General features: G+C 37.2%; 1 long non-coding RNA gene across 1 annotated transcript; it reads left to right on the top strand.

Annotated features, from left to right (window-relative positions):
• The first annotated feature begins 7,545 nt into the window (after window positions 1–7,545).
• On the top strand, window positions 7,546–9,135 carry LOC103881557. The gene is made up of 2 exons (XR_643056.3): window positions 7,546–7,588; window positions 8,152–9,135. It is a non-coding gene; the product is annotated as an uncharacterized LOC103881557 (long non-coding RNA).
• Window positions 9,136–26,897: the final 17,762 nt, after the last annotated feature.

Genomic DNA, 26,897 nt, shown 5'->3' with positions numbered 1-26,897 from the left:
ACTGTTGTTTCTTCTGAAAGTCCAAACTCAGCATTTGAGAGCATTTAGTATTTAGCCAAGGGGTAGAGCAGCAAACTCATTTTGAGTAAGATATTTAAAGAAGGAGCACCATATGTCATCAACTGGCATCATTTAACTTGCAAATCACATGTTGGCAAGAGCTAGTTGGCAGCAGATGGCTGAACTCTTGTGTTTCAGACCCCAAACCTATCCTTTCCCATTTTCTGTTGGAAATCTAATTAAAAGCCTTTTTAGCACCATCAGATTAATTATAAACAAGCCTCTTTATCTGGTAGAAAACTGACCTATGTTTATCAAATTTCCCTCCAAGTCCTCTATTTTCCAAGATATTCTTCAAGAAGTACTTTTTTCCAAGCTCATTTGTTCAAATGAAACACACTTACTCTTTGTATCTTAAATCCCATGAGCTACTTCTTAGGCCAAATATGAACCACCCACTTACTATTAGGACATAAACTGCTATTAACTTAAAACTACTTGCTAATTTAATTAGTACCTTTAGTCAATTTGGTGAAATTTGTTGATAGACAATCTTCTTTCAGTTACATAATTGCCATTGAAAATAAGATTTTATAAAGCCTAATTTAAAGTCTTTTATCATATGGTGGTACACTAAATATCAGAGAAAAGGACATGTGTTTCATTAATTTGCCTGTCACTCCACTAGTTTATGATAAGAGGACTGACATTTTTGTACCATCTGTCTGTATATGACATAAAAAGCTATATGTGCTTATTTATGGACCGAAGTATTTAGACAGAGTAAATCCACAACCATTTGCTCAACATTTTGATAAGTATTAGGTTATATCTCACAAAGAATTTTGTTATTGTTAGATTCTTTTTTAATTTTAAAATTTTATTGTAAATTTAAAAATTATAATTATATATATTTTGGTGGTATACAGTGATGTTATGATATATGTATACAACATGAAATAATTAACTCATTAATCATAGATAATTAGCATATCTATCACTGCACATACTTGTCACTTTTTTTTGGTGAAAACATTTAAATATGTAAAATTCAAGTAAAGGATAAGCTATAAAAGGGATGGGAATAAGTGACTATTTCTTTCCCAACATACAGATGAACTGTGTGTTCTACTGGTTTAAAAAAGGAGAGAGTTATCTTCTGGTTTTTGCTTAGGATGTGAAAGGCTGATCAGGGCATCCTTTGTACCCTTATAATATAAAAAATAGATCATTTGCAAATTCATAGTTGTTCTTGGATTCATCAGAGAGCTGAGGTTTTGGAGCGGCCAACTAACCCAAAATCTCAAGAAAGATACTCACCTGAAAGGAGAAACAGACTGTGAGCATTTGCTTTTTTGCAGTAGATGCTGGACCCCATAAAATGTGTTCAGAAGAATGTGACTACAATTTTTGACAAATTGCTAAAAGCTGACTTTGGTTTAGCATGAGTGCATAGCATCCCTGGGAGCTGCAGTCACAAGGGGAAATTGCAGGTATGTGCATAATCACCACAGAGCTCACCAGGTACCTACAAGAGAGAGTAGGAGCATGGTGGGAGTCCTGAGAAAGCCTTCATCTTGATGCAGGCAAAGGAGTTGGGAACAAAAGATGTTGTGGAAGAGGAAAACGAAAGGGCAGAAAGCCTTACCAAGAACCTTCTCCCCTACCTTCTCTATAGAGGAAAAGACAAGCTTCTGTGGAAAGGGCAACAAACACTATCTCCCTCAGACCAGAGGTGAACATCTTTTGCAGCATGGTGAGACACAAAACACCCTCTGCCCTTGAAGAAGAGACTGGAGACGCCTCTCTTGGCTTCTCTGCTGCTTAACAGAAGTCATGAGACTCCTGGGTAAGAGAAAAAGGACAAAGGACAGTAATAGCAGTAACCAGAGTATAACCAGTAGCATAATTTCTTTGTGCCTGTTCCCCAGATCCTGACATTCAGAGGACCAGGTGACTCCTTTAGACACGTAAGGGTGTGGAAACTGCCTGACTTGGTTTTCAGCATTCCAAGAAATTCCCCGCGAGAAAAAATGACCAACACAATGTCTGCCCACCTCTTGGTGGTTTCAGAGTCTCTGTGATCTTGGCTCCTCAAGTTCTAACAGCTTCAGCCAGTCTCTAATGCCTCAATCTAAACTCTCCTTTTTTTCCCTGTATTTCACGTGGGTTTTCTTTTCCTTGAGTTGCTTGCAAGATGCTTCAACTTAGCCACACCTGGAATATATTACATATTTGTTTCTTGTTTATTTTCCATATTCTTCTGTAGGAACGTAAGCTCTGTGAAGTTAGGTTACTTTGGCTTCTTCTCTAATAAATCCCCAGTGTCTTGAAAAGCACATGGCAATTGGCGGCACTTAATAATGTTAAGTAAATAAACAATAGATAGCTGAATTCACATAGGTAAAAAATAATAAAACCACAATTTAAAAAATTTTGTTTTCTATCTTGATGCCTGCTGACTTATCTAGTAGTTTCTACATTTACCCATATCTCTGTTGGTATATGTTTTCTTAGTAAAAAGATTGCATATTTTTAGTACATTGGTTTATTAGTGCATATTTATGTGTTTAGCTCTAATCAAGAGGAGATGTATGAATGTTCTTTGAGTTTAGATAGAGTTACTTTATTCTCTAGGACCCCAAAAAGCTGTAAATAAACAGATTATTTTATGCACACATCTGATTCCTTCCTTTCTTGTAAAGTCCTTTCAAGTCTCGGCAGCTTCATGCTTGCTGACTTCTTTGATCAAAAACTGCACTCATTTTGGATCCAGTTAAAAGACTGTGTTTTATAGGAAGTCTTCTGAGACTTTTTTTTCCCAGGTGACTCAGTTACTCTCATCTCTGTGTGGGTTCTTCTGCTATGGAACGTATTATATTGCCTTTTAGTTATTTGTTTACATGTCTGGGTTTCCACCTAATTACTGAGCTTGTTACATAAATATCTTTGCATCCTTAGTACCTAGCACACAGCCAGGCACATAGAAGTATCTTAGAAAATATTGGCTGGATGCATTATTAAGCTGAGAATGTTGTCTAGCTTGGGAATATGTACACTTTCAAAAGATGACAACAAAATGACACTCTCTAATTTGGGGATTTTAGTTAGCAATCCTCTGTGTATAAAAGCTATTGGGATAGCAGAGAGGCCTTCCCAGAACCACTGGACTCTGTTATTCTGCTTATCCCTGAACTTACAAACTTTAAATCTCTTTTTATAGCTGATAATTCTATGAATTAGCCTTAACATTCAGAGGTGGGACAAATGGTGTCATGTAGGTGGTGGTGGTGTGATTTTAAGGAAACCAGTAAGATTTTCCTTCCTCTAAATTTCCTTTATTTGTGTTTGGGATTCCATGTATCTATTGCCTTGTTTTCGCTCTGCAGTCATGCTATAGACTAATCTTAAAACAGAAATCTGTAGAGACTTGCATTAATTTATTAACCAGATCATTTATCTTCATGGTAGGAGAAGTCTGGAGAGGCAGGAGCTCTGTATACCTGGAGAAAGCAAGGATGGTAATTAGGGACACCAAAGACCAAATGTGAGTTATTGACACCTCTGTCAAAACTTAATCTTCCCTTGAGATGGTATTTTTATATAATATTGTCCTAATCTACCAAAAGAGGTTATGCAAATAGTACTATAAACATCTTTGTATTTATTTAGTGGAATATTATATATATTATATTATGATCCAGATGGGGAAAAGATTAGGGCTTCAAAAAGCATATGAAGGCCACTTAGTAACAAATTTACAGAGATAAAAATATCCCAATGTTTTCTGTTTCTCATTGAACTATTCAAATCACATATGAAGATAGCTGTTTTATCCTATTTGCTCTTTTTACCACCAAATGGTAGGAATTAAAAAAGCTTTACTATAAATCACTCAACCGTCTGTAGAGTTTGGGTTGCTTTTCATAGGTTGATGACAATGTAAGTGTCTTGGACTGTAAGTACTTCCATTTGGCATAATCTTGCTCTATACTTGCAAAAGAATACTATTTTATTATAGAAACGGACTATTGTCTCTCATCAGCAATATTTGAAGGATATAGATACAGGTAAAAAGATGGTGACTCAAAGCTTAGGTAAGTTGACCATCACCCACATTCATATCTATAAGCTTTTTCTCTGTATATGCTTAGAATATGGGACTATGTTTTCTATGTATGTGATATAATTAAGTAACCCTAAGCTTCTGTGAAACAACATATTTTTACTTTGAAGAATTTATCTAACAGGGAACTCAGCATCTGAAGGGAGTAGGTTATAACTAACCCAAGAATTATTTGTCAGCTCTCCTGCCCTCACCTCCTCCAATATATAGAACTCAAACTCACTTCTATCCTTACCCAGTCTCTGTCTTCCTGGTAGAACACTAAGGAACTCACAATTCTCACTTGTAGGAGACAGAAGTATCCAGGTATTTGAAGCACAGAATCCACACTTTGTCTCTTAATAACTATAATCGTGGTCAAGATACCTAATCCCCAGATTCCATCTGCTCATCTGTTAAAGTGAGGTTTAAAAATAGTGCCTACCCATAGGGTTGTAGTGAGTTTTAAGATAATGCACACAACGCACAATGCTGGAAAATAACAAACATTTCATAAATAATAGTTGCTATTATTATAGTTAATGTAATAGTATTCCCCCTTTATGCCCCTCATATTTCCATGAAGGGAAGAGAATTACTACTTCACTCTCTAGAAAATATTACTGTGCGTTAGGGAGAGAACCTCTATCCTTTCTCTTTTTATTCCTACCCATGGGTGGGAGAGTGAATAATGTTATCTGGAACATGGAAGTCCGCATGTGTCAATTTCAGCTCCTTATCACTTCCCAGATATATTTGTCCCCAGCACATATAATTCAGGTATTCCTTTCACCAAGCCTGCCTCAATAGACAAGGCTTGTGGTTATCCAGATATGCCAATGTCTGGTTTATGATGAAACCTAAACAAGCCACTTTAACTACAGATCTTGAGCTACATTCTGCAATAAGCTTTATCACTAGTGTGATAATTTTATATCCATATGTCCAACTTTCCTTTCTTCCTATTTGTTTTACAGTTGAATGAGGAAGGTAAAAAGGGCTATTTATTTGCCTTCCAGTTCCCCCAAGTTTTTGTTCTCTAAATCATTGCTGTGTCCTTGGGTGCTCTTAACTGCAATTATCATCATGGAATTCCTTTACATTTTGAGCCTTAGGCAGTTTTCTCCATCTGCTGGCTGTGCATTTGGCAGCCTGTGGCCATTGCCCCTGTTGAACTGATTCCACAAATGCCTTTGGCCTGCTCCCATCACAGCTGCTGGGCTGATGTGAGAGATGGTACTGCCTTAGACACTTTCTCAGTGTTTGTTCCTGCCACTTCCACTGTTGCCATGGCAGACATAGGTGCCTTCTCAAAAAGCAGTTAGTATCTTCTAGTCCCATGCACCATGTCTGGGCCCCTGGTGCTCTCCTCTGCAGCAGAAGTAAGACACTTCTCCAAATGTTTGGGACACGCATTGTGTTGAATCTACCCACATTGTGAGAAATGTTACTTTTCTATTCCCATGCACATTCCCCCCTCATTGGAAGCACAGATTTTCTCCTTAGAAGCACTCCCATTACAGAGTACGCAACCTTAATTCTTTCCTTTTGGGGCTCCTCTCCCTATAGTAAGAAGAAACCTTCTTCCTTCTAGATTTAGCTGACAGCTGCTGAAACGAATACCCTGGTCAAGGATTGTGAGGCCGGAAGCAAAGGCATATTGTCAGTCATGCAGGAGTTTGTTGGCCCATGTGTTGTGCAAACAGCTGCTGCATTTTCAATTTTGAACTTGGCAGACCTTATTTTAAATCTGCTTTGCCAAAAATTGTGGCTCATTTGCCTTATTTTCCTCTTCTCCCAATTGGAAAAAAAGAAGGGGTCAAATAGAGAGCTAAAGTGGGGTCAATAGAGAGTTGAATCTCTAGCAAATGCTAGTATGTATTTATCAGCATCACATAGTTTGGGGGTATTTCTGTGGCCAGTCCATTTAGGTATGTATGTAGGTACATCTGTATGTATGTAAGTACGTGTGTATGTATGGAGCAAATAAATCATAGGGTTTAACAGAGCAGGCAACCATGAAATTAATGGTTTGTGATGGTTTTCTAGTGCCTGAGGAGATTTCTGGTCTAGTAAAATGCATCTATATAAATTCCCTTGCAACCCTGTAATGGTGTTTATTTCTTTTCCTAAAATTTCTTATATCAAATATTCTTCTTGAAATCATTCCCACCGGTTTGTTTATTTTGTTTTAAAAAGTCAGAAAGATAATTTATGACACATGAGACTCAAAAGTCTCCATTTTTTGTTGTTGTTGCTGTTCAATGGTTCCTAATTTCCTACAGAATAAATTTCTAACCTTTGTCTGGATATAAAGGGAATGCCCTTCAATACTTGGTATGAAACTCTTTCCACCTTCCATCCTGGAGCACCTCTTTCTTGCCTCCTCTATAACTTCTTTCTCATCCTCCTGTCTCCTGGTGCCCATAATTCTAATTGAGTACTTCTTTTGGGAACATGTCGTGCACTTTTATGCCTCAGAGAATTTCCTCTTGATATCTGCATCAGATTTTACTTAGATTTTTTTTTTTCTCGCCCTTGCCTGCTTAGAGAATTCATACTCATCCTTCAGGACCCAACACAAACAATACCTTTATAAAGTCCTTAAGCTAGTTGTTCAGTATTTCTTTGTTTGCATGTTTGCCTTATCAACTAGTGAGCTCCGCCAGGGTATGATATAAACTTATTCACCAAGTTCCTTCCCAGCACTTTTGCTTATTGTATCGGCGTGGAAAGAGGAAGAGGAAAAAGACATCTGTCTTCTCATATGACTGCCTGCTATCGCATCGCTTTTCCTATTTGTCATTACCACAGGCATAAACTGTTGCCTAAGGACACAGGGTATGTGGCTGGTGACCTCAACAGGCCCCACGACTCGGGCACTGAGACCCAAGCTGGTCCCTCAGGTATGGTTAGCCCTTGAGAGATTCTGCCACATCTTCTCTCTGACCCCTGCTGGTGGTCTCATCCTCAAGCTCTTTCCTCTGGGGCTAAGCTCTGCTTTGTATTGCATTGGTCCATGACCAGCCAGGAGGTTCAAGTGTCATCTACTCTGCATGACCCAAATGTGTGGGATGAAGGCTGGTACTCCATGTAGCTTCCTTTTTGGCTTATATCCTTGGCCCCCTCTCCCCAGTACAAATAAATAAATTCCATTTACTCTCATAACAACTTTAGGTAGTATATACTATTGCTATCTGATTTGGTTTGGGTGTGTCCCCACCCAAGTCTCATCTTGAATTGTAGCTCCCATAATCCCCACATATTGTTGTTGGAGGGACCGGATGGGAGGGAATTGAATCATGGGGATGGGATTTTTCCATGCTGTTCTCGTGATAGTGAGTAAGTCTCATGAGATCTAATGGCTTTATAAAGGGCAGTTCTCCTGCACATGCTCTCTTGCCTGCTGCCATGTCGGATATGCCTTTTTCTCCTCCTTCATCTTCTGCCATGATTGTGAGACCTCCCCAGCCATGTGGAACTGTAAGTCCATTAAACCTGCTTTTCTTTACAAATTACCCAGTTTTGAGCATTTCTGCATAGTAGTTTGAGAATGGACTAATACTCTATCCCAGTTTTACAGATGAGGAAAGTGAGGCACAGAAGACACAAAGTCAGAAGTGCCAGGATTAAAACCCAAGCAGTCTGGCACCAGAGTTAATGCTCTTAACCCAGTGTACTGTAAAGACTTTTATGTTAAATCTCATGCTTAAGTTAGAATATAAACTAATATTTGTTTACTGCCCACAGCATAACAGTTAGTTTATATGATATATATGTGTATATTCATTGAATCACTGAATGATGGTGGAGTCATGATACAAGTCCTAATTTTATGACTCAAGTAAATGATCTTTTTACTAAACACAACTATTTTTGTAGTTCAGATGCCAAAATTAGTTTTTGAAGATTTATTTTTAACATCAGGGTAACTATTCTCCACTTTACAAAAGTATTCATAACAAAATTAGCTATAGAGAGGATGAGTAATTGTAGACCTTGAAAGATTTTGCTGTGCACTAATACTTTGTCTTCTGTTTTTTCAGCCCATATTACCAAATGCCTGACTTAAGAAAAAGAAAATGTAAACAAAAGACAGATTGAGATTGAAAGCACGAGAATTTTATTCCAGTGACTCAACCCCCATTGTGTGAAGTAGACCAGAATGAATAAATTGAACTTACTCAGCACCTCAATTATTAAATGCATCCACAGAAATTCGTTCTGTCAAATTAACTGTGGAGGTTGTTGTTGCTATTGCAGGTATGAACATCTATCTTTTTGTGCTCTGTCATCACATCTGGTTTTTGCTTTCTAAACAGAACACCAAATTAACCCATTAAAGAAAATCACTGATTCCCACAGAACATTTGATTTATGTAAAGCAGCATATGTTTAATCATTTATTTTAATCATGTATCTCACTCAACAAGTTAAAAGTTATCAAAATAAAAAGTGTAGCATTAAATCACTATCATTGTTTCTGATAGATTACAGTGTTAGTACCTAAATGAAGAGACGTTATTCTATATTTTTGTTTTTTTTTTTGATTGAGACCCTTCTTGATTATTTTCTCTTAAATATGTATTAGATTACAATGTTAGTAGACACTAGAATATTTCTTTTTGTTTTATGGCTGGATACTATTTTCTTCAGACTAAATGGTTTTCCGGGGAACTCTGACTCTGGCCACAAGATGAAGACTAACAAATTTCCTTTCTCTGTTTATGGACGGAGACTTCATAACATTCATGGAAAGAGGAGCAAAGGACCTTGTTTTTGCCATGACTGGCTTTGGCCCTGTGAATGAATGTTCTTCTGGCATTGGAAAGTAGATAGCAAAGAGAGCAGAACCACAAATGGGCTATGAGGAAATGTGTTCAATGAAGAAGACAAAATCTCTGACAAGATCCAACATAGGACCACATCTCAGCATCTTCTGTGATTTGTGAACCCAAGTAAAGCACTTCTTAGAGTTATCTGGCACATTCGCAACTAATAGCTTTCCATGAATAAATACTGTGGCAACCACATTAACTGTACAAATACAAACTGCTCATTTCTTATATTCATGCTGGAAGATTATCTGGCTGGCCTATCAGCCGTGATGTCAGGAATGTCAGCCAGTTGTCCTATGGTGCATTCAGCCAGGTCATTGTGCCCCGTCAGTGAGGCAATTGCAAAGTTCCATCTGGACAGAGGTAGAAAAAATTACATTCACTTTGAGTTTTGGATTGTTTTTTCTCTTAATTTTCAAAGATAAAGACAATTGCTTTTGGCTTTTAAGAGACACATCTGGTATGCCTTGGGCTGGAAGCCAGATATTTCTGCTGTTGAGTTTTTATAATTAGTATACATTTGATAAAAATGACTTGTCTAAAGTTTTAGGGAGAATCTTTTGCTTAGGTGCAGCTGAGTATTTTTAGTTCAATGCTACAGATGGCATACCAAATTTAAGAGGAGTCGAGTGACTGCTTCAAGGTTGCACAGCTAGTTCTTGGTAGATCTGGGAGAGGACCAGTATCCCTTGGCCCTTTGTCAGATATTCTTTCTTTGATTTCACACTCTTTTTAAAGATGTTTAATACATTTTAAAATAAAATAGTTATTTGAATCTGCTTAAACTAGACAATACTAATTGTCAAACATCCATCACCTGTTTCTTCTCTAGGAATAGATTGGTGGAAAAAGAATTGCTGTTTTTACCATTACTTTTAATGGCATTAATTACTTTTAATGGCAAAAACCCCAGTTCCTTTTGCACCAGCCTAGTAATATAACCCCTAATTTTAACTTGGCATGTGGCCAACCAGAATAGAAAGTACATGTTCCTGCGTCACTTTCAGTAGCATTAGCTGAAGTAATCTTCAGTGGGAATGGGGAAAATGAGGTGTACAACTGCCTGGCTGCACTCTTATAGGAAAGGCATAACCCTTCATTTCCCTTTTATCTTTTCCACTCACTAGAGTAGTGATTTGGTCATAATTCATTCTGGACCATGTTGACAAGGGCAATACGCTGGAGAAGGTAGAGAAGAAGTCAGAAGGGACTTGTATCCCTGATACTATGGTACTGTCTTGCAACCCTAGTTTGCTTCTGTCTATACTTTTATGCAAGAGAAAAAATGAACATTTATTTGTTTTAACTACTGATACTTAGATCTCAGCTACAGCAACTGAACACACAATGATATTTAATAATTTGCAAATGTTATACTGCCAGGTGATATGTTATAACTACCAAACTTAAGTGCAGTAAATGGGCATTATGTTTGTTTAAATGTCTAGGAATCTTGGAATTAAACCGTTACCATCATACGTTACATGAGATGGTTTTCCATTCCATTTAGAGTCCGTACAATAACTCATACAATGTGTCACTACTGCTCTCCCTTCTTGGCGGACTTCAACCATACTTACTTCTTTGCTGTTCCTAAACATTCCAGATATGCTCAGTGTTCCTTCCTCAGGGTAAATGTTGTTTTGTTGGTGGTGTGGTGTTTTTTTTTTTTTTAAATTCCTCTGCAGCAAATCTCTGCCTAGTATTCTGCATATGGTATTTTGCTTCCACAATTTTAGAATTTTGCTCAGTTGTTATCTTTTCATTAAGTCCTTTCCTGATGAATTCAACAAATTCCATTCTCCACTGCGTGGCACTTGTATATCCTTTGCATTTGTGTTTTCTCCATATTATTTATTTCTCTTCTTTTCCCCTTCTCATTGAAAGAAAAGCTCTGTGGGAGTGGAGATTTTGCCATTGCTGTACTCTCACAACACTGCCAACGAAAAGTCACTACGTAAATACCTATTGAATGGATGCATGGATCAACAACTGAATGTTTTAATAGATGTGAATGATGTTATGATCTATTAAGGGATTTATATTAAGCTGATAACTGACTTAATTTTCTGAAATATCCATAAAAGGAATATGTTGGCTCCTCTAGAGGTAAAATCTCTTCCGGTGATAAATGTTTCACACACTGATATGCACACCTCATTCATTCACAAACATAGTTGGATTTCGCAAAAGATTACTAATTTCTAATTTTGAATTAATTAGCAAAATCTGAAAATTTCAAGGGTTTTAGGAACCAATTTTATCAAATATATTCTGCAATATGTGTTTTACTATTTTATTTCTGATCTTTATTTTCCCAAAGTAAAAAATTCTGTGCTTTATTGGCCTTGAAAATATAAATAAATGAAGAATAAATAATTTTTTTTTGTAATGCCATTAACTAAATGCTAAACTAGTATAGTAGGAATACACTTATTATACTACATTTCTTTTCTAATTTTAGTAGAGATGGGGTTTTGCCATGTTGGCCAAGATGGTCTCAACCGATTGACCTTGTGATCCACCCACCTCGGCCTCCTGAAGTGCTGGGATTACAGGCGTGAGCCACCGCATCTGACCACTTTTTTTTCTTTAAACAGTGATATCTTTTAAATGAATTAAGAGAATTTTCATTTTTATATTTACCTACATACTCAGCATTATCAGTGCTGTTTCTGTAGACTCATATTTCATCTCATATATTTATCTTTAGCTATTATACTTCTTTTTTATAATACAGATCTGAGGGTGACAAATTCTCTCAAGTTACACTTACCTGAAAATGACTTCATTTTCCCCTAATTTTTGAACTGTATTTTTGATGGAAAAGTAATACTGGGTTGACATACTTTATAGAACTTAAGAGATGTTATCTCATCTTCTGGCCTTCATTGTTTCTGGTAAGAAGCCAGATCCCATTCATATCTTTATTCTGTGTGTAATTTATTTTTTTATGTCTGGTCATTTTCAAGATTTTGTCTTTAGCTTTGGTTTTCAGCAGTGTGACAATAATATGCTTAGGTGTGGATTTTTTTCATATTAATCCTGCTTAGTTTATGAATTTGCAAGTTGACATTGTCACAAAATGTGGGACATTTTTGGGCTTTTCTTTGAATATGTTTTAACCCCTTTTTTCCTACCATTTCTTTTAGGACTTTATATATTTTAGACTGGATATTACTCCACAGGTCACTGAGAATCTAATCTTTATTATTCAATCCTTTATTTATCAGTTCTTCAAAACAAATTATTTCTATTAAACATTCTTTGATCAGTTCTTCTTCTTCTCCAATCTGCTTTTATTCCCATCACAGAAAATTTTGATATAGTGTAATTTTTTATTCTAGAATTTTAATTTAGATTTTGGATATTGGTCCTTTGTTGGATGCATACTTTGTGAATATTTTCTCCCATTGTGTAGGCTGTCTGTTTACTCTGTTGGTATGCAGCCTTATTTCTGAGTTCCTTATTCTATTTCTTTGGTCTATGTGTCTGTTTTTTGTACCAGCACCATGCTGTTTTGGTTAGCACAGTGTTGGTACTACAGTGATTGTAAGTCCAGGCACCAAAAAGGAAACTGTCCATCTAAGAATCAGAGTTACCTTTCTGTTTCTGTCTTTAAACATTATTTTTTTCAGCTAATGGGTAATGGACAAAATATTTATGGATAGTGTATAAAAGTCATGATTTGTATGATACGTAGTTAAAATATTTTTGTTCCAATAGAAAAAAGCAGACAAAATCTTTCAATATTTCTATTTTTCTATCCTAATCATTCCAGAGAATGTTGGTTTGGGTTTTCAAACTTCATTTAACATGAAGCTTCACGTAAAAGCACAAAAAAAAAAGAAAAGAAGACTTTTTTTTTTTTTTACCTTTAACAAAAGAGAAAGTAAGTGAGCTAATCTAAACACATAAAAAACATTCAGATGGCAAGTTTGACCTTGGTTCTAGTCCAATATTTTACATAGGAAAAGTCATTTTGTCTAGTCTTATTATTATAAATACACTTAAAATCCATAAAATTTATGTTTAGTTTTATCTTTAGTATTACCCTACATTTAATGCATTTTAGTTTTTACATAACAGAAATTATATCTATTGAATATATGTCTACATTACAAAAATCAATCAGAAGATATATTAAAGGAAAAAATTCCCCATTTCTCAATCTCATACATCTCCTGTTGAATTTATTTGTCATAATTCTATTGAATTATTTACTTTTTTTGTATGTACTTTATGTTCTGGGGTACATGTTCATAACGTGCAAGTTTGTTACATAGGTATACACGTGCCATGATGGTTTGCTACACCCATCAACCTGACATCTACATTAGGTATTTCTCCTAATGCTATCCTTCTCCTAGCCCCCACCCCCTGACTGGTCCCAGTGTGTGATGTTCCCCTCCCTGTGTCCATGTGTTCCCATTGTTCAACTCCTACTTATGAATGAGAACAAGTGGTGTTTGATTTTTCTGTTCTTGTGTTAGTTTGCTGAGAATGATGGTTTCCAGTTTCATCCATGTCCCTGCAAAGGACATGAACTCATCCTTTTTTATGGCTGCATAGTATGCCATGGTGTATATGTGCCACATATTCTTTATCCAGTCTATCATTGATGGGCATTTGGGTTGGTTCCACATCTTTGCTATTGTGAACAGTGCCACAATAAACATATGTGTGCATGTGTCTTTATAGTAGAATGATTTATAATCCTTTGGGTATATACCCAGTAACGGGATTGCTGGGTCAAATGGTATTTCTAGTTCTAGATCCCTGAGGAATCACCACACTGTCTTCCACAATGGTTGAACTAATTTACACTCCCACCAACAATGTAAAAACATTCCTATTTCTCCACATCCTTACCAGCATCTGTTGTTTTCTGACTTTTTAATGACCGCCATTCTAACTGGCGTGAGATGGTATCTCACTGTGGTTTTGTGCCAGCAAATACTGGGTCTTATTTATTCTTTCTGGGTTTTATTTGTTCCCATTAACCATCCCCACTTCCCTCCCACCTTCACTCCCCACTACACTTCCCAGACTCTGGTAACTATCCTTCTACTTTCTATCTTCATGAGTTCAATTGTTTTAATTTTAAGCTCCCAAACATAAGTGAGAATATGTAATGTTTGTCTTTCTGTGCCTGACTTATTTCATATAACATAGTGACCTCCAGTTCCACCTATCTTGCAAATAACAGAATCTCATTCTCTTTTACGGTTGAATAGTACTCCATTGTGTATATGTACCACATTTTCTTTATCCATTCATCTGATGATGGACCCTGAGCTTGCTTCCAAATCTTAGCTATAGTGAATAGTGCTGCAGTAAACATGGCAGTGCAGCTATCTCTTTGAAATACCAATTTCCTTTCCTTTGAGTACACACTTAGGAGTGGGATTGCTGGATTTTAATTTTTAAGGATCTTATACATTTCACTTCATAGTGGGTGTATTAATTTACATTCCCACCAACAATTTAAAGGGGTCCCTTTACTGCACATCCTGGTCAGCATTTATTATTGACTGTCATTTAGATAAGAGCCATTTTAACTGTGGAAAGATGATACCTCATGTAGTTTTTATTTGCATTCTTCTGATTATCAATGACATTGAGCATATTTCCAAACAAGTGTTTTCTATTTGTGTGTCTTCTTTGGAGAAAGATCTATTCAGATCTTTTGGCCATTTTTAAATCAGATTATCAGATTTTTTTCTTATATATTTGTTTGAGCCCCTTATATATTCTAGTTATTGATCCCATTTCAGATGGGCATTTTGCAAATATTTTCTCCCATTCTGTAGGTTGTCTCTTCACATTGTTGATTCCTTTCTTTGCTGTGAAAGAAGTTTTTTAACTTTATGTCATCCCATTCGTTCATTTTTGCTTTGGTTGCCCATGTCTGTGGGGTATTACTCAATAATTATTTGCCCATTCAATGTCCTGGAGAGTTTCCTCAATGTTTTCTTTTAGTAGTATTATAGTTTGAGGTCTTAAATTTAACCCTTTGATCCCTTTTGATTTGAATTTTATATATGGCTAGAGATAGGGGTCTCGTTTCATTCTTCTGCATATGAAGATACAGTTTTTTCCAGCATCATTTGTTGAAGTGACTGTCCTTTCTCCAAAGTATATTCCTAGCACCTTTGTTGAAAATTAGTTCACTGTGGATGAAAGAATTTATTTCTCAATTCTCTATTCTGTTTCATTGGTCTATGTGTCTGTTTTTATTCCAGTATCATGCCATTTTGATTACTATAGCTCTGTAATATAGGTTGAAGTCAGGTAATCTGACTCCTTAATTTTGTTCTTTTTGCTTGCAATAGCATTGGCTATTCTAGGTCTTTTGTGGTTCCATATAAATTTTAGGATTCTTTTTCTATATTTCTGTGAAGAACATCATTGGTATTTTAATAGGGCTTGCATTAAATCTGTAGATTGCTTTTGGTAGTATAGACATTTTAAGAACTTTGATTTTTCCAATCCATAAACATGAAATATCTTCTGTTTTGGCAGGTGTCATCTTCAATTTGTTTCAATTCTCATTTCTTTGGTTGAGTTAATTCCAAAGTATTTTATTTTATTTGTAGCTATTGTAAATGAGATTACCTTGTTTATTTCTTCCTTAGATTGTTCACTGTTGACATATAAAAAATGCTACAGATTTTTGTATGTTGATTTTATATCCTGCAACTTTACAAAATTTGTTTATCAGTTCTAATAGTTTTTTGTGGAGTCTTTTGGTTTTCTCAAATATAAGATCACATCATCTGTGAGCAAGGGTAATTTGACTTCTTCCTTTTTAATTTGGATGCCCTTTTTTCTTCTCTCATGTGATTGTTCTAGCTAGGACTTCCAGTATTATGCTGAATAACTGGTGACAATGGGTATCGTTGTTGTCAAGTTCCAGATCTTAGAGGAAAGGCTTTCGGATTTTCCCCCTTCAGTATCATACTAGCTGTGGGTCTGTTGTATATGGCTTTTATTGTGTTGGGGAATGTTCCTTCTGTACCCAGTTCTGTACCCAGTTTTTGAGGGTTTTTATCATGAAGACATGCTGGATTTTATAAAAGCTTTTTCAGCATCAACTGAAATGATCATATGATTTTTTTTCATTTATTCTAATGATGCGATGTATCACATTGATTGATTTGCATAGGTTAAACCATCCTTGTATTCCTGGGATAAATCCTAATTCATCATGATAAAGGATCTTTTTAATGTGTTTGTTGAATTTTGTTTGCTAGTGTTTTATTGAGAATGTTTGTATCCATATTCATCAGGGATATTGCCTTGTACTTTTCTTTTATATATATATATATATCTATCTTTGTCTAGTTTTGATTTCAGGGTAATACTGGCCTCACAGAATGAGTTTGAAAGTATTTCCTACTCTTCTATTTTTTGAATAGTTTGAATAGGATTGATATTAGTTGTTCTTTAAATGTTTGATAGAATTCAGCAGTAAAGCCATCAGGTCCCAGACTTTTCTTTGCTGGGAAATTTCTTATTACAGCTTTGATCCTGTTACTTGTTTATGGTCTGTTCAGGTTTTCTATTTCATGGTTCAACATTGGTAGATTATATGTATCTAGGAATTTATCTACTTATTCATGGTTTTTCAACTTATTGGCATAAAGTTGTTTATAGTAGTCTCTAATGATCCTCTGAATTTCTGCAGTATCAGTCATGATGTCTCCTTTGTCATCACTAAATATATTTATTTGAGTCTTCTGTCTCTTCTTAGTCTTTCTAAAGGTTTGTCAATTTTGTTTATCCTTTCAAGAAGCAAAGTTTTAGTTTTATTGATCTTTTGTATTTTTTCTTCATTTCATTTTTATTCATTTCTGCTCTGATCATGAGTACTTTTTTCTTCTACTAATTTTGGTTTTAGTTTCTTTTGCTTTTCTAGTTCTTTATGATGTATCGTTAGGTTGTTTATTTGAAATTTTTCTTCTCTTTTGATGTAGGCAGTTTTAGCTCTAAGCTTCGTTCTTAGTATGGGAACATAAATAACAGAAACGTACACCATAGGTTTTGTTATGCTATGTTTCTTTTATCATTTGTTTGAAGACATTTTTAAATTTCCTTCTTAATTTTTCCATTGACTCACTGGTCATCCAGGAGCATATTGTTTAATTTCCATGTGTTTGCATACTTTCCAAAATTCCTCTTGTTATAGATTTATAGTTTTATCCCATTGTGGTCAGAGAAGATGCTTGATATTATTTCAAATTTTTGAATTTTTTTGACTTGTTTTGTGACCTAACATATGGTTTGTACTAGAGAATAATCCATGTGCTTAGGAGAAGACTGTGTATTCCATGGTCATTGAATGAAATATTCTGTAAGTATCTATTATGTCCATTTGTTCTATAGTGAAGAGTAAGTCTCATATTTCTTTGTTGATTTTCTGTCTGGAGGATCTGTCCAATCCTGAATGTGTGGTGTTGAAGTGTGTGGTCTCTAGTTATTATGTGTTGGAATTTATCTCTCTCATTAGCTCTAATAATATTTACTTTATATATTTGGGTGCTTCAGTCTTGGATGTATATATGTATTTACAATTGTCATATACTCTTGCTGAATTGATCCCTTTATCATTATATAGTAACTTTCTTTGTATCTTCTTATGGTTATTATATTGAAATATATTTTGTCTGATGTAAGTGTAGTGACTCTTGCTCTTTTTTGGTTTCTGTTGGCATGGAATATCTTCTTTCCATCCCTTTATTTTCACTCTATGTATGTCTTTATATATGAAGTGAGTTTCTTGTAGGCAACAAGTCACTGCATCTTGTTTTTTTTGTAGTCCATCAGCCACTCCATGTGTTTTGATTGGAGAGTTTCGTCCATTTACAGTGAATGTTATTTATTGATAAGGACTTACTCCTGCCATTTTCTTGTTTTATATGGTTTTGAGGTTTCCATGAGGCTTAAAACACTATCTTATAAACCATTCTTTTTAGCAGATCATAATTTAACACTTTGCATAAACAAACAAAAATAAAACCAATAAAAAAGTATACTTTGAGTTCATTCCCCTGATTTTTAACCTTTTGTTGTTTCTTTTTATATTTTATTGCACTATGTCTTGAAAAGTTATTGTAGTTATTAGTTTTAATTAGTTTATTGTTTAGTCATTCTACTTCAGATAAGAGTGGTTTACATGCCACAGTTAGAGTGTCATAATATTCTGTGGTTTTTCTGTGTCCTTACTATGACCAATGAGTTTTCTACCTTCAGATGATTTCTTATTGCTCATTAATTATCCTTTTCTTTCTGATTGAAGTACTCCCTTTAGCACTTTTTGTAGGATGGGTCTGGTGTTGATGAAGTCCTTTGGCTTTTTTTTTGTCTAGAGAAGTTTTTATTTCTCCTTAATGTTTGAAGGAAATTCTCACTGAATATACCATTCCAGGGTAAAAGTTTTTTTTTTCCTTCAGCAGTTTAAATATATCGTGCCACTTTCTCCTGATCTGTAAGGTTTCCACTGAAAAGTCTGCTGCCAGACATATTGGAGCTCCATTTTTTGTTATTTGTTTCTTTTCTCTTGCTGCTTTTAGGATCCTTTCTTTGTCCTTGACCTTTGGGAGTTTGATTATTAAATGCCTTTATGTAGTCTTTCTTGGGTTAAATCTGCTTGGTGCTCTGTAACCTTCTCATACTCAGATATTGATATCTTTCTCTAGATTTGGGAAGTTCTCTGTTATTATCCCTTTGAAAAAACTTTCTACCCTATCTTTTTCTCTGCCTCATCTTTAAGACCAATAACTCTTAGATTTGCCCTTTTGAGGCTATTTTCCAGGCCTTGTAGGTGTACTTTATTCTTTTATTTCCTCTGACTGTGTATTTTCTCATGCCTGTTTTCAAGCTCACTGGGTATTTATTCTGCTTGATCAATTCTGCTATTAAAAGACTGATGTGTTTTTCATTATGTCAGTTGCATTTTTCAACTCCAGAATTTCTGCTAAATTCTTTTTAATTATTTCAGTCTATTAAATTTATTTGCTAGAATTCTGAATTCCTTCTCTGTTATCTTGAATTATTTTGCATTTCCCCAAAACGGCTATTTTGAATTGTCTATCAGAAAGGTCACATATGTCTGTTTATCCATGATTGGTCCATGGTGCCTTATTTAGTTCATTTAGTAAGGTCATGTTTACTTGGATGGTGTTGACACTTAAAGGTATTCACTGGTTTCTGGGCATTGAAGAGTTAAGCATTTACTGTAGTCTTCACAATCTGGGCTTATTTGTAACCGCCCTTCTTGGGAAGGCTTTCCAGGTATTTAAAAGGACTTGGGTGTTGTGATCTAAGTCATATCTGCATTAGGGGACACTCCAACTCCATTAACACTGTGGTTCTTGCTGACTCATAGAGGTACTGCCTTGGTAGTTTTGTATAAGACACCAAAATTCTCTGCATTGCCAGGCAGAGATTTTTGGTCTCTTCCCTTATTTTCTCCCAAAAAAAATGGAGTCTTGCTCTCTATGCTGAGCCACCTGGACCACCACTACTGAGATAACACTGGGTCAGTCCTGAAGCCGTTACAGCACTGGGTCTTCCCCAAGGCCTACAGTAATCATAACCTTGCTACTGCCTATGTTTGCTCAAGACCCTAAGGCTGTACAATTAGCCAGTGGCAAAGGCAGATAGGCTCATGTCCTTCTGTTCAGGGCAGTAAGTTCTCCCAGATCCCAGCTGGATCCAGAGATGCTGTCCAGGAGCTAGGGAATGGAGTCAAAAACATTAGAAATCTACCTGGTATTCTATTTTACTGTTGATGAGCTTGCTCTCAAACCATGAGATCCAGTCCTTCCCACTCTTCCCTCCCCTTTTCATAGGCAGGGGAACCTCATCCCTTCGCCATTACTACCACAGTTGCATGGGGAGTATTGCCAGGCTTCCACCAATGTTCACTTAAGGCCCATGGGCTCTTCAGTCAGCTTGTGGTTAATGTTGCCAGGCCTGGGACTCACCCTTTAGGGTGATGGGCTCCCTTCTGGCCCAGTGCAGGTCCAGAAATGCCATCCCAGAAGCAAGACTGGAATCAGGGACCCCAAGAGTCCACCTGGTTCTCTACTTCTCTGTGGTCAACCTGCTAATTAAGGTACAAGACAAAGTTCCTTTACTTTTTTCTCTGCTTTTCTCAAGCAGATGGAATCTCTTGTAATAGCCATCAGAACTGGGAATGTACTGAGTCTTAACTGAAACCAGCACATGGTAGAGTCTCACCCAAGGCCCCCAGCCTACTACCTGGGTATTGCTGCTGGTTATTCAGGGTCCAGGGTCTCTTTAGTTAGCAGGTGATAGATCCTGCCAGAACTAGGTCCTTCCCTTCAAGGTAGCAGGTTCCCTTTTTGCTCACTGTGTGTCTAGAAATGTTGTCCAGGAGCTAAGGTCTGGAATGGGGGCCTCATTAATTTGTCCAGTGCCCTAGCTTTCTGTTGGCTGAGCTGGTATCCAAAACGCAAGACAAAAGTCCTTTTTCCTCTTCCTCTTCTCTCCTCAAGGGGTCAGAAGGGGTCTCTTTTGGAGTCATGAACTGTACAGTCTGGGGTTGGGGGAGGGGTGGTGCGAGCACTCCCTTCTCCCTTAGCTGCCCCAGCTGGTGTCTCAGTAGGCATGTGCCTTCCAAGTTCACTGGTTCTGATCCCAGCTCAGCACCAGAACTCACCAAAAAGTTGCAGTTCTTGTGTCCTAGACTGCCCTTCGTGTTTATTTAGGGCCTCAGAGCACTCCAACCAGTGGTGGCAAGGCTTGCTAAAACTCAAGTTCTGACTGCTGGGATTGGTGATTCCCCTCCAGCTGGGGCTGTTCCAAATGCTCCCTCCATGGGCAAGCATCAACTACATACAGCTTGGTTCTGCTTTACACTGTGACAAGGCAGAACTGAGTTCAATGCAAAGTCTCATAATCACCGTGTTCTCCCTCCCCAGTTGCACAGATTCTCTGTACCATGCAGCCACTGCTGCGAGATGGGGGATGGGTGGCCTCAGCCATTCAAGACTGTTTTTCTTTCCATTTTCAGTGCCTCTTTTAGTAAGTTAAAACCAGCTGTTATGAGTGCTCACTTAATTTTTGGTTCTTATGAAGGTGCTGTCTTATGTGTAGATAGTTGTTGAATTCAGTGTTCGTATTGGTGGGGGGACAATTGGTGCAGCCTTCTTCTATTCCACCGTCTTGCTCCTCTCCCTCCATATATTCTTTTTAACATAATATGCTCATACATTCTTTTTCTTGTCACTCTATTTTTTATCGTCATCATTTTAATGACTGCACTAAAAGCTTACCACAGTTGACTGGTTTATTAAACTTTAAAATATTTTCTGAATTTTACTATTATATATTATGTCATCCATATAACCTTGGGTTTCATTTTTCTTGTCTTTAAAAGGGAATGATACCTATGTCACAGATTACAGTGAGGAGCAAATAAAATAATCTGTATTAAATGTGTAATATACGACCTGAAACATCTTTGACTTAAACAAAGTGTTAGTTTCCTTTATCTTTTGAGACAAATCCGTAGGCCATAGATGCCTTGCTACCGATAAGTGGATACACATCGTTCACAAAATAAGAAAGCAGGAAATGGTGGATTTTGCAGTGCGTGGAGCAGGCCACACACTAAGAAACTGGAAAAGACTTGCTGTGAACATTAAATTGTAATTAACATAAAAACCATATGTATTTTGGCATTAGATATTTGCTAGTATATGAGTTTGGGGAAGATAGATAGTTTGTTTTCTTTATGCCTCGACTCTGTTTCTGTACAAACAGTCTTTTTTCTGCTATAATCCCATGATAGAAGTTTCGACTTAGAAGTTAGCTGTGACTCTTGGCTCACAGATGAAATGCCCATGTTTTATACACTCAAATTGTCATTTAAAGTAAATGTCGGAGTTTACATATGCCCGCTCCCTTGGAGATTTCAGAAGCAAAGTGACGTATCAAAGAACCGGGGTTCAGGAATCAGGAGCTCAGTATCTGGTCTAGTGCTGTCACTAACATGTACAGATAAAGGTTACTTACTGGGGGCTGTTTCCCTCATTTAAAAATAAGTTTTAAAAATTATTTCATCTTTGAGATTCAATGACCAGAAATACATAAAGGAAACAAACATTTTAAACATTTTATTTTAATTTAAATATCATCTAGCTGAGCAAATATTTACTTTTAAAAGCAAGCAGTATGGGGACTAGTTAGTAGACAGAACATCTCTCATACAGAGAGACTGATAGATTGAAATTTAAAAATTCAATTATTTTTACAAAGTGAGTGACAGTGAAAAAATAATTTTATTGTATCTCCTAATTATCTAGATTCCTGTCTTCATGTTGTTGTAGCCCCATGGGCTCCAAAAAATACACATTTATTCAGACACTGAAAAAAGAAAAGTTTGGGCCAGGTGTGGTGGCTCACGCCTGTAATCCCAGCACTTTGGGAGGCCAAGGCGGGTGGATCACGAGTTCAGGAGATTGAGACCATCCTGGATAACATGGTGAAACCCCGTCTCTACTAAAAATACAAAAAATTAGCCAGGTGTGGTGGCACCCACCTGTAGTCCCAGCTACTTGGGAGACTGAGTCGCTTGAACCAGGGAGGCAGAGGTTGCAGTGAGCTGAGATCATGCCACTGCACTCCAGCCTGGCGACTGAGTGAGATTCCATCTCAAAAAAAAAAAAAAGTTTTACCGAGTCTAACTTGCAATTGAAAACTAAGAATCTTGGCCAGGTGTGGTGGCTCACACCTGTAATCCCAGCACTTTGAGAGGCCGATGGGGGTGGATAACAAGGTCAAGAGATCGAGACCATCCTGGCCAACATGGTGAAACCCCATCTCTACTAAAAATACAAAAATTAGCTGGGCGTGGTGGCATGTGCCTGTAGTCCCAGCTACTCAGGAGGCTGAGGCAGGAGAATCGCTTGAACCAGGGAGACGGAAGTTGCAGTGAGCCGAGATCGTGCCACTGCACTCCACCCTGGCAACAAAGCGAGACTCCATCGCGAAAAAAAATCAGCAACAAAAAACAAAACAAAACAAACAACCACTAAGAATCTTGACATATCATGTATCAATCATTTCAAGCCACTTCAGTGGGGATACTTCTAACCAAATGACTCTATCAGTAATATAAATATCACAGTTTATGCCAGATTAATTGGTGATAACTCTTTCAGACTTATATACAACTAAATCAATATAACAATAACCATAAGAGCTTGAATCTGAATTTTCTGAAAAAACACATAATTACAACCCTGAAAACCCAATTTTAAAACTCTCAGCAATAAAATGAGAGTAAAGGTGGCTCCATTACAGGGAATACAAGTAAATTTCACTGAAGTTTTCTCTAACACTAATGAAAGAACTAAGAGCTGGGAAGATAGAGCCAAATTCACTTAACTGAGAATGCCTCAAGAAATAGATGTGCTTTCTTCATAGCCACATGAGTGGAAGACTAAATGGACTATTCTATAGCTAAATATCTGTGCTATATAAAAGAAAACCTGTAGAAATTGAAAACCCAAGTGTTGAAGTCAAGAGCTGTAAGTAAAGATTGGGATGTCTGTTGTGTTTAAGTATATAGTGGGAAAGAGTAAGCACATAAGAATGTAAGAAATGTCTTGTTATGCTGGACTGTTGTCTGTGAATTCCATAAGAAATGGAAGTTGACATACTCCATTACCTAGAAATAAAACACGTTTTCAGATAAAACAGCCATTTTTCATGAGGTCACAAAAGCTCAGCCAGAAGAAAGCCAAAGAGGAATGGAACAAATGGGCTTACATAGATCATTTTAGGCTGATTAGTTATTCATATCATTTTCAGTTCATAGACTAGTTAGCAGGCAAAGATTGGACTAAATGATAAGGGACCTTAATGATAGGTTTTGGGCTAAGTGAAAAAAAATGATGCAAGCAAAAAGAACATGTGCTTCAATTCCATTACCCTTGCCTACTTTAGAAAATGCAAATGGAATGTGAGCAGTGCTAGTCATGGTGGACATTATCTGTTTAGGATACTTTTTTTTTTTTTTTTTTTTTGAGACTTGCTCTGGACTTTTTTTGGAGCCTTGCTTTGTCCCCAGGCTGGACTGCAGTGGTGAGATCTCGGCTCACTGCAAGCTCCGCCTCCCGGGTTCATGCCATTCTCCTGCCTCAGCCTCCCGAGTAGCTGGGACTACAGGCGCCCGCCATCATGCACAGTTAATTTTTTTGTATTTTTAGTAGAGACGGGGTTTCACTGTGTTAGCCAGGATGGTCTCAATCTCCTGACCTCGTTATCTGCCTGCCTCGGCCTCCCAGAGTGCTGGGATTACAGGCTTGAGCCACCACGCCCGGCCATTTGTTTAGGATACTCTTATAGCTGGTTTAGTAGCAAATGCCTCTTCCTACTCTGTTAAACATACATTTTGGCCATATATGCTGGAGTCTATAAGCTGGGGGTGTGATTAAAATCATGTTGTGAACACTCTATCAAAATTCAAACCCATCATACTTTTTCATGTGTTGTATGAGAATCTTCACTCTTGTTTTCACATACATAATTATTTTTCTATTAATTAGACTCAAAATCTTTACCACATTTCTGGGAAATAGGAAAGAGATGTACAAATAGTCATTAAAACAAACTTAAAGGAGTAAGAACATTATCCTAGCGATTATTTGCCCCAGAAAATGTTTGTCTACCAAGATTGTCAGGGATTTTGAAGGTAATAGTAATGCATTATAGTCACGTAGTTATAATGGAGGACTGGTTCTCATTACTGCCTTATCAGCCATGTACACAGACTGTGACTTTCACAGTTCTACTAGGACATCCGTCTCCTGAGGATCCAAAGATCCAACCCTTTGCAGGCAGGTGTGGCCAAAAGGCCTTAAGTCTACATCTGATGGCTAGATGCCTTAGAATGCTGACACACTATTCTCATCTCAGTGTTGACCCATGGTGTGCAGGCATTGGTTTAGTTACCCCGTGGATCCCTGCCCTGGTGATGCGTCTATCCCGATTGTGCTTCTCTCTTTATGGTCAGGTCAGGTGCGCCTCTCGAGTTGCCCATACTTCCAGGAGATCATGCTTTCATAGTGTCCTTCCTGCACCCAGCCCAGGTGATCTTTATTCTCCAGAAATAACCAGAGCCCACTTGTTATTCTTGGAAAATTTAGCCTCTGATTGTTCTTGAGAGATGAAGAAGAGGCTCACCAAGTTGGATGAATTGTGCTAGGTCTACATTTTCCAGACATTTGAGAATTTCAACTTCATTTTGAATACCAAGATAATTTCAAGAAACTGCAACATAAAAGCAGTCATACTGCTGACATTCATTGGCTTCTGATAATTAGTATCTGTGTCTCTTGAATTTGTTTTTTGATCAGTCATCGCGATATCTACATACTTTGGGAAGATACTTGTTTACTGTAAGAAAGACAGTCTAACATCATAAATGTAGGCTGTGGAATTGTGCTGCCTGGATTTAAATATGGATATAACTCTGCCATTCATTAGTTGTGTGACCTTTGGCAAGCTAACCAAGAATTCCATGCCTCAGTTTCTTTATATGAAAAATGAACAAAACAATAATACGTCTCTTTTAAGGTTGTGCTAAGAATTAAATAAATTATTACATATAAAGTGCTTAGAACAAAGTAAGTGCTTAGAATTCACTTTCTCAGTATATGTGAGAAATTATTATTATATATGGGGCATATATTGGGTCGAAGAACACAATATCCCAAAAAGAAGCCCTCAGCAGCACCCTCAGAAGAAAAGTATTTCTCTGACCTTCTCCAGCCCTCCTGTCTCGGTCCCATTCTCTGCTAAGGCTATCCATGGAAACTAGAATCCCTTTTCCTCAAAGCATATCATAGAAACTAGAATCCCCTTTTCCCCAAACCAGCAATAAAACTTAAAAATATTACTCTTTCCTGGTTGGGCATGGTGGCTCATACCTGTAATCCCAGCACTTTGGGAGGCTGAGGCGGGTGGATCACCTGAGGTCAGCAGTTCGAGATCAGCCTGGCCAACATGACAAAACTCCATCTCTACTAAAAATACAAAAACTAGCTGGGCTTAGTAGCAGTTGCCTGTAATCCCAGCTACTTTGGAGGCTGAGCCAGGAGAATCGCTTGAACCCAGGAGGCGGAGGTTGCAGTAAGCTGAAATCACGCCATTGCACTCCAGCCTGGGCGACAAGAGTGAAACTCCGTCTCAAAAAAAAAAAAAAAAAAAAAAAAGACTCTTTCCCTCCACCTTTCTGTATAAAAACTGCCCATAAAGAAAATATCTGAGCTACCTTGTTTGACTGTAGGTCATAAGACCCCATTCCAGAGTGGGTCCTAACCTATACCCAGGAGAAACAATGGATGCTCAGAGAGGCTAAGAAGAATCTAGACAGACAGGTATTGCTGGTTTTCCCTACCCAGTCCATTAGCATTAGAGCACAACCTTTTTGTCCAATCACATTTCTATACAGCTTTCCATGTTTTGTTGAACCTAAGCATAAAAATGGACAATTTCCCCTGTATCTTTGGGTTTTCATCCTGAAAGCTCCTATGAATACATGTTAAATAAATTTGTATGCCTTTTCTCCAATTAATCTGCTTTTTACAACTTGATTTTCCAGTGAACCTTCAGAGAACCAAGGGGAACTTCCCTCCTCCCCCCCATGCATACATACTGTTTATTGAGCCTACAAAGCTTGTGTATAGCACAGCCTATCTAAGTTTTTGAGGACAAGCAGTTTTGAGATTCTGTTAAATGACATAACAGATCTGATAGCGTATGGCCACCACCTGTAAGATGTGTGCCAAACTAAGATATCTGTTTGACCCCACGTGTTTAAGATGGAAGAATTAATAAATTGGCTCTTATCATGAGTAAGAGACAGAATATTTTCAACCTAGACAATTAGGAGAAGGAAAACTGTAATTTGAAGG

The sequence above is a fragment of the Papio anubis genome, chromosome 2, assembly GCF_008728515.1.
Source record: "Papio anubis isolate 15944 chromosome 2, Panubis1.0, whole genome shotgun sequence".
In the NCBI taxonomy this organism is placed as follows: domain Eukaryota; kingdom Metazoa; phylum Chordata; class Mammalia; order Primates; family Cercopithecidae; genus Papio; species Papio anubis.
Note: the sequence above shows the minus strand (reverse complement) of the source record. Positions and strands in the feature narration are given on the sequence as shown.